The 11431-nt window shown below is 41.4% G+C and overlaps 1 pseudogene; it reads right to left on the bottom strand.

Annotated features, from left to right (window-relative positions):
- Nucleotides 1-6388: 6388 nt before the first annotated feature.
- Nucleotides 6389-7652, bottom strand: LOC140531029 (GTPase IMAP family member 4 pseudogene; annotated as a pseudogene).
- Nucleotides 7653-11431: the final 3779 nt, after the last annotated feature.

Genomic DNA, 11431 nt, shown 5'->3' with positions numbered 1-11431 from the left:
ATGACCATTTTTTCCCTTGAGGTATTATATTCAGTTTTGCTGTGCAGGTGATTCTTGGTTTTAGTCCTAGTTCTTTTGACTTCTGGAATATCATATTCCAAGCCCTTTCATCCCTTAATGTAGAAACTGCCAGATCCTGTGTTATCCTTATTGTATTTCCACAATACTCAAATTGGTTCTTTTTGGCTGCTTACAATATTTTCTCCTTGACCTGGAAACTCTGGAGTTTGGATACAATATTCCTAGTAGTTTGGTTTTTTTTAGATCTCTTTCAGGAGGTGATTGGTGAATTCTTTCATTATTTATTTTACCCTCTGTTTCCAGAATAGCAGGGCACTTTTCCTCAATAATTTCATGAAAGATGATGTCTAGGTTCTTTTTTGATCATGGCTTTCTGATATTCCCACAATTTTTAAATTGTCTCTCTTGGATCTATTTTCCAGGTCAGTTGTTTTCTCCAATACGATATTTTACTTTGCCTTCTATTTTTTCATTCTTTTGATTTTGTTTTGTAATTTCATGTTTTCTCATAAAGTCATTAACTTCCACCTCTTCCAGTCTAATTTTTTAAAAACCATTCTTTTTTCAGTGAGCTTTTGAACCTCCTTTTCCATTTGGCTAATTCTACTCTTTAAAGCATTCTTCTGCTCATTGGCTTTTTCAGCCTATTTTGCCATTTCAGTTAGTCTATTGTTAAAGGTGTTAATTTCTTCAGCATCTTTTTGAGTCTCCTTCAGCAAGCTGTTGACTCGCTTTTCATGATTTTCTTTCATCACTCTCATTTCTTTTTCCAATTTTTCCTCTACCTCTCTTACCTGATTTTCAAAGTTCTTCATGAGCTCTTCCATGGCCTGAGACCATTGCATATTTATTTTTGATGTTTTGGATGCAGAAGCCTTGACTTTAAAATCTTTCTCTGATGGTATGCATTGTTCCTCCTCATCTGAAAGAATGGAAGAAAATACCTGCTCACCAAAAAAGTAATCTGTTGTCTTATTCTTTTACCCTTTTTCGGGCATATTCCCAGTCAGTTATTTGACTTTTGAGTTCTTTGTCAAGGGGAGGGTATACTCTGGGGACCTGTAAGATATCAGGTGGCACAGGTCGCACAAGGTCGCACAGGCAAGGGAGAGGAGTTTATTTCTCTCTTGGCCTGTGCTCTGGTCTTTGAGCAGGATTCCCTCTCCAGAGCTTCCAGCAGTTGCACCACATAAGCACTCCTCTTCACCCCAGCACAGCCACTCAGGGCTGAGATTTAGATCAGCTGCTCAATTCCCCAAGGGGTTTTAGGCTAGGACTCCAACGATGGAAGCTGCCACTGCCTGGGGCCAGGGCTAGACTGCTGGGTTCCCTTCTCACCCAAGTGAAAGAGTTTTCTCACTGACCTTTGAAGTGGTGTTTGGTGTTTGTGAGTTGGGAAATCTGGGACCCACAGCTGTTGCAAGTGGTGAGGCACCTTGAAGCCCACTCCAGTCCTGTCCTTGCCATGGCAAGCAGCCCAGCCTGTGCTGGGGTGTGCTGTACTTACAACAGATGAAACTTTGGATGCCCAAAAGAAATAGGGAAAGAACTTTGTTTTATTTAATAAAATCCCTTATAGAATGTATGTGTAAAGGAACTGCTTTCACATGGGAGTTGAGCAGTCAGGTGAAGTTCACTGTGGCATCAATATAAAGTACTTCAAATTCTCACTTGATCCTGTCATCCCAAGCAGCTTTCTTCTACTTGGTTGCTGAAACTCTTGAAAAGTTGACTCCAATCAGTGCCTTCCCTTCTTTTTTTCCTACTCCATTCTTCTTTATAAACATAATTTTTTAAAAATCTTGAACTACAGCACCAAAAGGAAAAACATATCAATATTCACAGCCAAAAAAAAAAAAAACCAAAAAAAACCCCCAAATGGCCGTGGTATCTGAGATTGTGAATGTGTTTTATATTGCTATTTTTAGAAGTACAGACAGTTCTCTCTTTGTGTACATGCGCATTGACTTTCTTTAAAGAATTCTGAATAAAAAATCTGCATTCCAGTTTTGAAATCATGCAGGATTTCACTATGTGTAGCTGCCAGGAGAGGCTGTTAGTGCAGATATTGAGGCCCCAAACACGTTCTCAGGGTTCCTGCGGAAAACCCTGGATCAGTCCCTACTTGTGGGTCGGGTGTATTTGATCCCGGAAGGCCACCTCCAGCAGCGGATAGCACTGCACTGGGCCATAAAGCTTTGGAAAACAGAATTTGTGGGGAAGTGGAGTCTCCTCGGGCCCCTCTGGAGCACAGACTTCTTTCGCGGCAGTCCGCCCCCAAGCAAGTGAGCAGAATGTGGAGGGACCTTGTTTGGACGTGCTGTGCATGCTGACCACGCCAACAGCCCAGCGCCAATGGCCAGCTTCTGGGACACCTCGTCCGTGCTACCCATCACACAGCCCACGTCGAAGCCAGGCACAACCCAGGCTTGGGCACGAGAAAGATGGGAAGTAAGTACACGCTGACTGCGGTTCCTGGGTTAAGAGCAAAAATACCACATGTTTTTGGGCTGTTTGTAATGTAGGTGGTGGCTACTGTGCAGAAAATGCAGCAACTCCAGATTGGGCTGTTGTTAAAAGTGGTTCCTCGTTATTAAAGTTTGGCTGTCTATTTCTTCCTGTAACTCCCCAGCTTCTCCTCTAAGAATCTGGATGCTGTACCACTTGGTGCATATATCTTTAGTAATGAAATTCCTTTGTTGTCTATGGTGCCATTTTGCTGGATATGGTTTCCTTCCTTATCTCTTTTGCTGAAATGTATTTCTGCTTTTGCTTTGTCTGAGATTAGGACTGCTAGCCCTGTTTTCTTTATATAAGCTGAAGCACAGTAAATTCTGCTCCAGCCTTTTACTTTTGTGTATCTCCCCTTTTGAAACGTTTTTCTTGCAAACAATATATTGTTGGATTATGGTTTTTTTTCCATTCTGCAATCCACCTCCATTTATGAGAGAGTTCATCCCATTCACATTCACAGTTATGATGACTATTTGTGTCTTTCCTTCCATCCTCTTTCCCATTGTTTATGCTTTTAGTTCTCCCTTGTCCCTTCCCCTCCCCAACAGTTTTAATTTTTGACCACTGCCTGCCTCAGTCTTCCCTCCCTTCTCTCAGCTCCTCTCCCTTTTAATCCTCTTTTCCCTTTCTACTTCTTCATTCCCTTTTAGCCTCTTCTCCTTTTTCTTTCCCCCTTCCACTCCTATTGCCTATGGAGCTAGTTGTATTCCTATACATAGCTGAATTTGTTTTACCCTCCTTGAATCCAATCAGATGAGAGTACCTCTCAAAAACTAGTCATCTCCCTCCCCCTGTTCGCTCTACTCTAATATATTTTTCTGCCTCTTCTTGTGATGGAATTTATTTTTATTGTGACTCCTCCTTTTCACATCTCCCATTACAATCCCTTCATACCCTTAAATCACATCTGTTATCATCACATCATTTTAGTTATATCTGCTTCCTCTATCTATGTATATCCTTTTTACATTTCATAATAAATATATAATTCTCAAGGTTACCAAGTGTCATCTTCCCTTATGGGGATGTAAGCAGTTTTCCTATATTGTGCAACAATTTTTTTTTTTACCTCTGTTTACCTTTTTATGCCTCTCTTGAGACCTACATTTGAAGATCAAATTTTCTATGGAGTTCTGGCCTTTTCATCAGGAAGGTCTGGGAATGCCTTATTTGATTGAATGCCCATCTCCTTGCCTGAAATATTATGCTCAACTTTGCTGGGTAATTAATCCTTGGTTGTAGTTGCAGCTCCTTTACTTTACAGAATATCATATTCCAATTTCGTTGCTCTTTTAATATAGAAGCTATAAGGTCCTGTGTGATCCTTACTGTAGCTCCTCAATATTTGAATTGTTTCTTTCTGACCATCTGCAGTATTTTCCCCTTCACTTGTTAATTCTGGAATTTGACAACAATATTCCTTGGTGTTTTTAGTTTGGGGTCCCTTTGAGGAGGTGAATAGTGGATTCTTTCAATGACATTTTCCCCTCTGAGTCTAGGATTTCTGGGCAATTTTCCTTGATGATTTCTTGGATGATATTGTCCAGGCTCTTTTTTTCATTATGACTTTCTGGTAGACCAATAATCTTTAGATTTTCTTTCCTGGATCTATTTTACAGGTCAGTTGTTTTTCCAATTAGATATTTTACATTTTATTCTCTCTTTTCATTTTTTAGATTTTGTTTGACTAATTCTTGATGTCTCATAGAGTCCTTAGCTTCTACTTTCCAGATTCTATTTTTTATCAAATTGTTTTCTTCAGTTAACTTTTGTATCACTTTTTCCATCTGTCCAATTTTTCCTTTCTAAGGAGTTATTTTCACCTGTTAGGTTTTATACTTCTCTTTCCATTTGTCCAATTTTCTTTTTTAAGGAGCTGTTCTCTTCAGTGAATTCTTTTTCATAATTTTAAAATCATTGGCCAGTTTTTCTTCTATTTCTCTGATTTGTGTTTTAAAATTCTTCCAAAGCTCTTCCAAGAAGGCTCTTTATGCTTCCTACCAGTTCATATTCCCTTCTGAGGTTTCAGATGGGAGTACAGTCTCAGTGCTTACCTCTTTGGTATTTGTGTTTTGGTCCTTGTCCCCATAGAAAGATTCTATGATCTTTTCTTTTCTGCTTTGATTTTTACTCAGGATAATAACCCTTTTCTTGAGTTTTAGGCAGATCTCTGTGTCTGCGGCATGGGAAGCTCTGTCCCACAGTTCTTGTGCCTAAAACTTGAGGGTTTGTATGTTGTGGCCTCTGGTTCTTTCAGCTAGAAATTAACTGTTGCAGCTTACCTGATGGTAAGCTGGCTGGTGTTTGAAAGCAGAGACTGGTTAGGTGTTTTTGTGTTTCCCTGAAGTTACCATGGAGCTAGCTCTTCAAGTGTGGGGGAGGGGTGGTCTGGATTCAGGAGGCTCTACTGCTGAGCTAGAGCATAGGAAAGGTCAGTTTTCTGTGCTAGTGTCTTCCTGATTCCACTGGAGTGCTGAGGCCCTCCTGGAGTCCAGGTGTTGGCAGTTGCTGGCTTCAATCCCTGGGATTCAGGATCTTCTCCTGTTTTGTGGAGGTGAGGCTGTCTGAAACATCTCCGATCCTGCACTGGTCACATGCTTTTGGGCTGTTTGTTATATAGGTGGTGGGTGCTATTGAGAAAATGCATCTGGGATTTCAAATGAAAACCTGTTCTTGTGCACCACTCAAAAAATCAGAGCATGGGATGGAATCAGGAAGGCAACATCATCTGTGGGTTATTTTCCTAACCTGAAAGCATGGATAACCCTTTGAACAAGCTTGGTTCAGGTACTCTTCATTCCCAAAACTGAGAAGTTTTGTAATGTCAATGGCATTCCTTTGAAAGTTCTATTTCCTTTGGATAAGCCTCAAGTCACCCCACCCATCTGGATGATTTTAACAAAAATGTAAAGGTGGTCTAACTTCCCAAAAACACTATCTTGTTATTATAACCTATGAATCAGGATGTAGTTGAGAATTCCAAGGCACATTATGTAAGAACTGCACGAGCCCAGGGAAATGCAGCTTTGGATGCAGATAAGGAGAACACATTGAGAGATATCTGAAAGTCTTATAATATTGGCCATGTAATCTGGAATATTGCTGAGGCATGGTTTATTGTTCATCCTTCATTCTCAAAGAAGGCCATGACATGGGGGAAGTGATACCATGACATGCAAGTGAAATAGATTTAAAGAAGGGAGGGCTGTGCAAAGTCACTAGCCTCCCTTTCTCTTCTAGATCCATTTGGGTCCAGTGTGAAGAAATAGATCAGGATGACTGGAGATGGCCCTGGATGCAGTGGGAGCCCTAGGCCTTTTTAAGCCAAGGTCTCTAACAGGTCTCAGTTTGACTGAGGCAAAACCCATTCAGTGAATAAGGTTAGGGAAGAAATGAGACAAAATATACACTCTTTTACTTGGTCAAAATAAAATCCATGTGTGAGGGGAAGAGTCTCTGGGAATAGTCTCCAAGTTGGTTGTCTCACAGCAGGGTACAGAGCCCAGTGAGGGTGATGAGAACAGTACTTTGTTTGGCTTACTTAGCAGTTACAAGAAAGAGGGATTGTGAGCATGTCAAGAGGTGTAATGGATGGTTTTAGTCTGCAGCACATTGGTTCTCTGGAATAAGCATCATGAGAGTGGAGAGAAAAGGAAGTAGTGAAGGTTTGGGCAGAGGCCATGTGTGTTTAGCTGGTTCTTAAAAGATGACAATGATAGGAGTGACAGTGAAAAAAGGGGAAATGCTTCCTGGGGGGATAATGCCCAAAGTGGAGCTATTTATTAATTACTAAGAGTTCACAATGAGTTTTGAATTCTTGCCTTCTCCTGGCTATTCCTAGCTGCGTGTTCACATAGACTTAACATAAGAAATTAGGAAATTCTATGTGTTACTGTAAAATATCAGGCTGCATTCTTCTGAAAGGCATTGCTATTTAGCAAGTAATGTGATAGACCAGAAGGAACATTAGACATATTGTCAGGAGACTTGGGTTCAGCTGATGTCTGAATTCTTTATTGAATATGTGACCTCTCAAACTCTCTTTCTATCACCAGCTCCCTTGGTGGAGACTACATAGGAAATGATTCTGGTTGTCAAAAGAACTTCTTGCAGAAAACACCCATAGCAACTGATAGAACAATGGACAAAATTAACTTTGCAACTTCTCAAAGTAAACTCAAGATTTTCAGCCTCCCTTCAGGCACCATGATAATTTTTCTTATACTTCTGCCATGAGTCTTTCAACTCTGCCTCCTTCTTATCCTCATAGGACTTCTTTTTCTTCTTATGGTGTTCCCATTTCTTATCATCCTGTCCTTTTTCCTCTTTCCACTTTTCCTTTTCCTTCTCCAATTCTTCAAACATCTTCTCATATTTCTGTCTGATTTCACTCTCCTAAAACTGCTCCTTTTAGTGTTGTTGAAGAACCTCTGTGTCCTTCTGGAGTAGATCTTCCACAGATTTGTATGTATCATTGGTGTAGTGGGTGCCCCCATTAGCTTGCACCATTGTCTCCACCATGGCCATCAGCTCTGAAACCTGGGCATCTCTCTGGGCTCCACTAGCATTATTATTAAATGCACAGTATCTGTCGCTTCTCCAACAACTCCTTGAAATAGGGGTTCTCAATGGTTCTTACATAATCCCCTACACTTTGTAATCCCAGCTCTTCTTTCTGAGTGAAGACAATGATTAGAAACTTCACTGATGCATCTCCTAGAATACGATAAAACCATTCAACAGCTGCCTTCTCCTCCTGGGTGAAATGACCCACTTGCAAGACCAGGAGCAGAGCTTGTGGTCCTGGAGAGGATAGTGTCATGAAGCAAGCTATTTCTTTCAAATTTTCTTTCTCCTCAGTGTCAGCATCAAAAATGCCTGGAGTATCAATAACAGCAATGTCCCTCCCATTCCATCTGATTCTGGCTTTCCTACAGATCTTGGTGACTTGACCCTCCTGAAGACTTGAACTCAGACTCTCTCCTGCCCAGGAGGGTGTTTCCTGTTACACTTTTCCCAGCCCCTGTTATTCCCACAAGGACAGTTCTGAGTTCTGGCTCCCTTGAGCCTCCTCCACTGCTGTCTGTGTCTGTAGGAAACAAACAAGAAAGAAGCATGAATGACTTGGTTTTGTAGATGATTGTAATAAAGCCTTGCTCAGAAGGCCCGGCATGACAAGGAGGTGACCCTTAGGTTCTTGAAGGCCATGCCAGTAGAGCACTAGCTGAGAAGGATCCTAATAATCTGGACAATCTTTGAGCATGGCTATATATTGTTCTAGTGAAATTCAGAGATCCTCGTCAGCAGAAGGGAGGCCCCCATCCCCATGTGACTGCTTCTGAGGTGTGTTAGGAGGTGACATCTCTTAGATTTATATAACTGCAAATTCCATCCTTCCTCTGGGTCATATAATGAATGAATTATTATTGCTTGTTGGAAAACACATGCATGTATGTACACAGTTTTAGCCACATTATGCCCAGCTATATTAAGAATTGAGGTCTTTTCCCATGTTAAGATCTTTGTGTGATGTGGTTTATTCCTTCCTTCCCCAGGGAATTTAAAGGACTATTTCATAATGAGAATCCCAAAGGAGAGAAGCTATCATTCCTTCTGACCTCTGAGTGCAGAGAGAAGAATATATTTTTTATTGCTTTTTATTTTTTGATTTCTTGCCACATGGGAAATATGGATATATGATTTTCATGACTTCAAATGTATAATGGGAGTCATGTTGCTCCTCTTTTCAGCAGTTGGGTAAGGGATGGATGGAGGGTGAGTATTTGGATTGAAAACAAAAAAAAAAAGAATTAAAATGGTACAAATGTAACTAAGAATCATTTAAGAAAATAAATAAAAATTAAAAATAAAGTTTATTTCCCATCCCCTTGAGAGTTTGAATTAGCAATAAATATGTAGAATCTCAGAAAAAAATGGCGAACAAATGTGAGCACCTCTGTAAATTTCTGATTCCTCACTTATGGGAACAACCCAAGGTCATTCTCCATTCACTTGACAGATAATTCCCAATTTTCTTCTAGGGATTGTCAATTACTTTTTGCTATTGCCTCTAAAACCAGTCAAGAAGGTCTTTCTATTTTGTCCAATTAACTTCACTGATGAGTGTCCATCTTGACTTAGATGGCCCATATCACCTGACATCACAGGTAAGTTTATCTATAGCTCCCTTGTCAATCACTCCTGAATAAATTGGGGAATCTTTCAGTTCCTTTTATTCTTCTCCTCAACCAGTGCCTTTGCTCCTAGATTCCACAACCTAGACCTAGAAACTGAAGAAATAATGCCTTTGTCCTCATATTTCATCAGCCTGGAATCTCTACCTCCCTCTCCACCCACCCAAATTAGACTACTGTAGCTGAGATCAGAGCAGGGATTTTTCATATACAACAAAGGGAAAATGAAAAGTCCACACCACCCCAATTCAGATGCAGATTTGGAGCAGTACAGCTTCCCATTCTGATCTGCTGCCCTCCTGAACCTTGGGAAGCTACATAGGAGTAACTTTTAACAAATCAGTTTTGAACATATAAATCTTAACTGCAACAACTCCTTCTCATCTCTAGCCAACTGTGACAATATCCTGTAATAGATCTCTTTTGGACATCTAAGTCTCCCATGGATTTTTCTTCCTTTCTCTTCCTAATATAGATGCTGCCTTATCACATAATTAATGATTTGCAAAGGCCTTTTCCTCCTGGGGTAATCACTGAAATGGATTTGAGGAATTGACCAGATGTCCTCACTTCTAAACCCCTGAACTCAGAGCCTGCAATCAGGCTTCTGCAACCAGGGGCCTGATTTCAGGGCCATGGTAAAGAAAGGGTAGGGCAAGAAGATCAGCCAGGGGTTGGTGGGGGTGGTATTAGAACCATGAACAGGGAGGAAGAGGAGTGTATTTTTCTGTGAAAATAAAGGGACTTAGTTGGCAGTAGATTCCATTCTCCTAGTTTCACAGTATCCTCTTTCCAAAACACAGTTTGCCTTCCTCTATTAAAATGTTGAGCCACTAGGCAGAAAGAGCCTTGGGCCCAGTCAGAGGGTCCAGGCTGGTGGTGGAGAAGTAGGGGTGGTGTTAAGAAAGTATGGCATCAACGGACAGAATACATAATCTGGGTCGCAAAAATCCTAGCAAAGTTTTAAGTGTGAGGCCCAGTCAGAAGGCCCAAGGTGGTGGGGGAGCAATTGGCAGCATGGGGACAAAAGGGTAGGGAAATAGGGCTCCAGTGAACAGAAAAAAACAAAGCACATCAGAACAAATTTAATTCCTGAAAATTGATCAAGCACTATAATTAAACGAGAAAAAAAATGAGGAAAAAAAATTAATCTCAGTCCTTAGAGTCGGTTTGCAATGCCACGTGTACACTGTGCTTTACTTTTGGACACATGTAAAACCAGCCTACAGCGAATGGCCATCTGGAAATAAGCCTTGCTCATGTGAACTGTTAACTCGTACAAACAATTGCACCAACCAGGTCATCCATAATAAAGTGAGACCTTTTCAAAATGGAGGAAAAGCAACCAAGCAAACTTCTTTTCCTCATGTGTCACTCTTACTCTTCTGGAAATTCTGTCCTTGTTAGGTCATTCTTTTGGTTTAAACACTGCCTCCTTCCTGATACTCTCTTTTAGAGGACAAATGATTTATCAGCAGGATGGATAACACCCTGCAGCACTAATACTTTTGTAGGAGTTACCTGTCAGTGTTTTAGATGACTTTACTCTCTGATAGAAGAAATGGGGCAGCACTGGGACTCTGGGTTCCTGGTGCAGAAGGGATACTTTCTTGGCCAAAGGTCATGGAGAAAAGTACAGAAAGGGGAGTTTGGGGGCACCAAAGATTAACTAATTGCTCAGATATCATTTTCACTGGGACAGTGACCCTGCTGGGGAGAGGACACTGTGTAGTCACAGAATTCACAGAGAGAAGATCTAAAAGTCATCTTCATCCAAAATTGGCGGGGAGTAGGGAGGGTAAGAAAGGAGGCCTCCAAGGTCAGTGCCAGGAGCAGAGCCAGCTCTGGCTCCCATCCTACCCCTAACCGCCTGGGGGCTCCTGACCATTCTTCTCTGTTCTTCTCCCTCCTGCCTCCCACAGTTCTTGGGTAGGACAAATGAGGCCATCCAGCCCCACACAGCTGCTTCTGCAGGGACCTTCCAGCTCCATGACAGAGCCCCCCTGTCATTTCAGGGGTTCTGTGTGGGTATCACAGTGACTAAACTTGGGTACTCTTAGCTAGCTCCCTGCAGAAGGTAGCTAACTGTGAAGTGAGCTCAGTTTGTCTTTGAGATCCCATTGCCCCCGTTCCTTCCCCTTTCTTTTCTCCAGTGCACTGTTTGGATCATCCAGGGACCTAATATTCTCCTTGGCTGCAGAGGCATTTCCATAATGTAATGGTATCCCATTTTGTTCAGAATTAAGAATTATCCTTTCTTTTTTCAATTTTAAATTATGGAATCAAGCATGCATTTCCATAACGAAGTATAATAAAGGTGATTGCACATGAAACTACATATCAATTACATGTTTGTATGTGGGGAGGGGCGGATGGGGAGAAATGGCCAGATCGTCCACCAGGAAGGTCAGAGGAAGGAAGGGCAGCCTGAGCTGACTTTCCTCCCTTCTTTTGGGGAAGGCTAAGGAAATCTTCTTTTAGGATGAGAATGTAGCCAGAAGATGCCTTGAGCCAGCAATGCTTACATCAAGGAAATGGATGTGTGATGGTGAGATAGGTATTTAGAAAAGGTATTTGGGGGCAGAAATAGGCAAGGGGGTACTTTTGGGGAAACTGAGGCTTGCCTTTCACCTACAACACTCAGAACACCACATTTTCTGACTAATGGTGATGCTGGCTTCCCATTTTGGGGTCAGGACTTT

This window comes from Notamacropus eugenii, chromosome 3, assembly GCF_028372415.1.
Source record: "Notamacropus eugenii isolate mMacEug1 chromosome 3, mMacEug1.pri_v2, whole genome shotgun sequence".
In the NCBI taxonomy this organism is placed as follows: Eukaryota; Metazoa; Chordata; class Mammalia; order Diprotodontia; family Macropodidae; genus Notamacropus; species Notamacropus eugenii.
The sequence above is the reverse complement of the archived record's forward strand: the minus strand, read 5'-3'. Positions and strand labels throughout refer to the sequence as shown.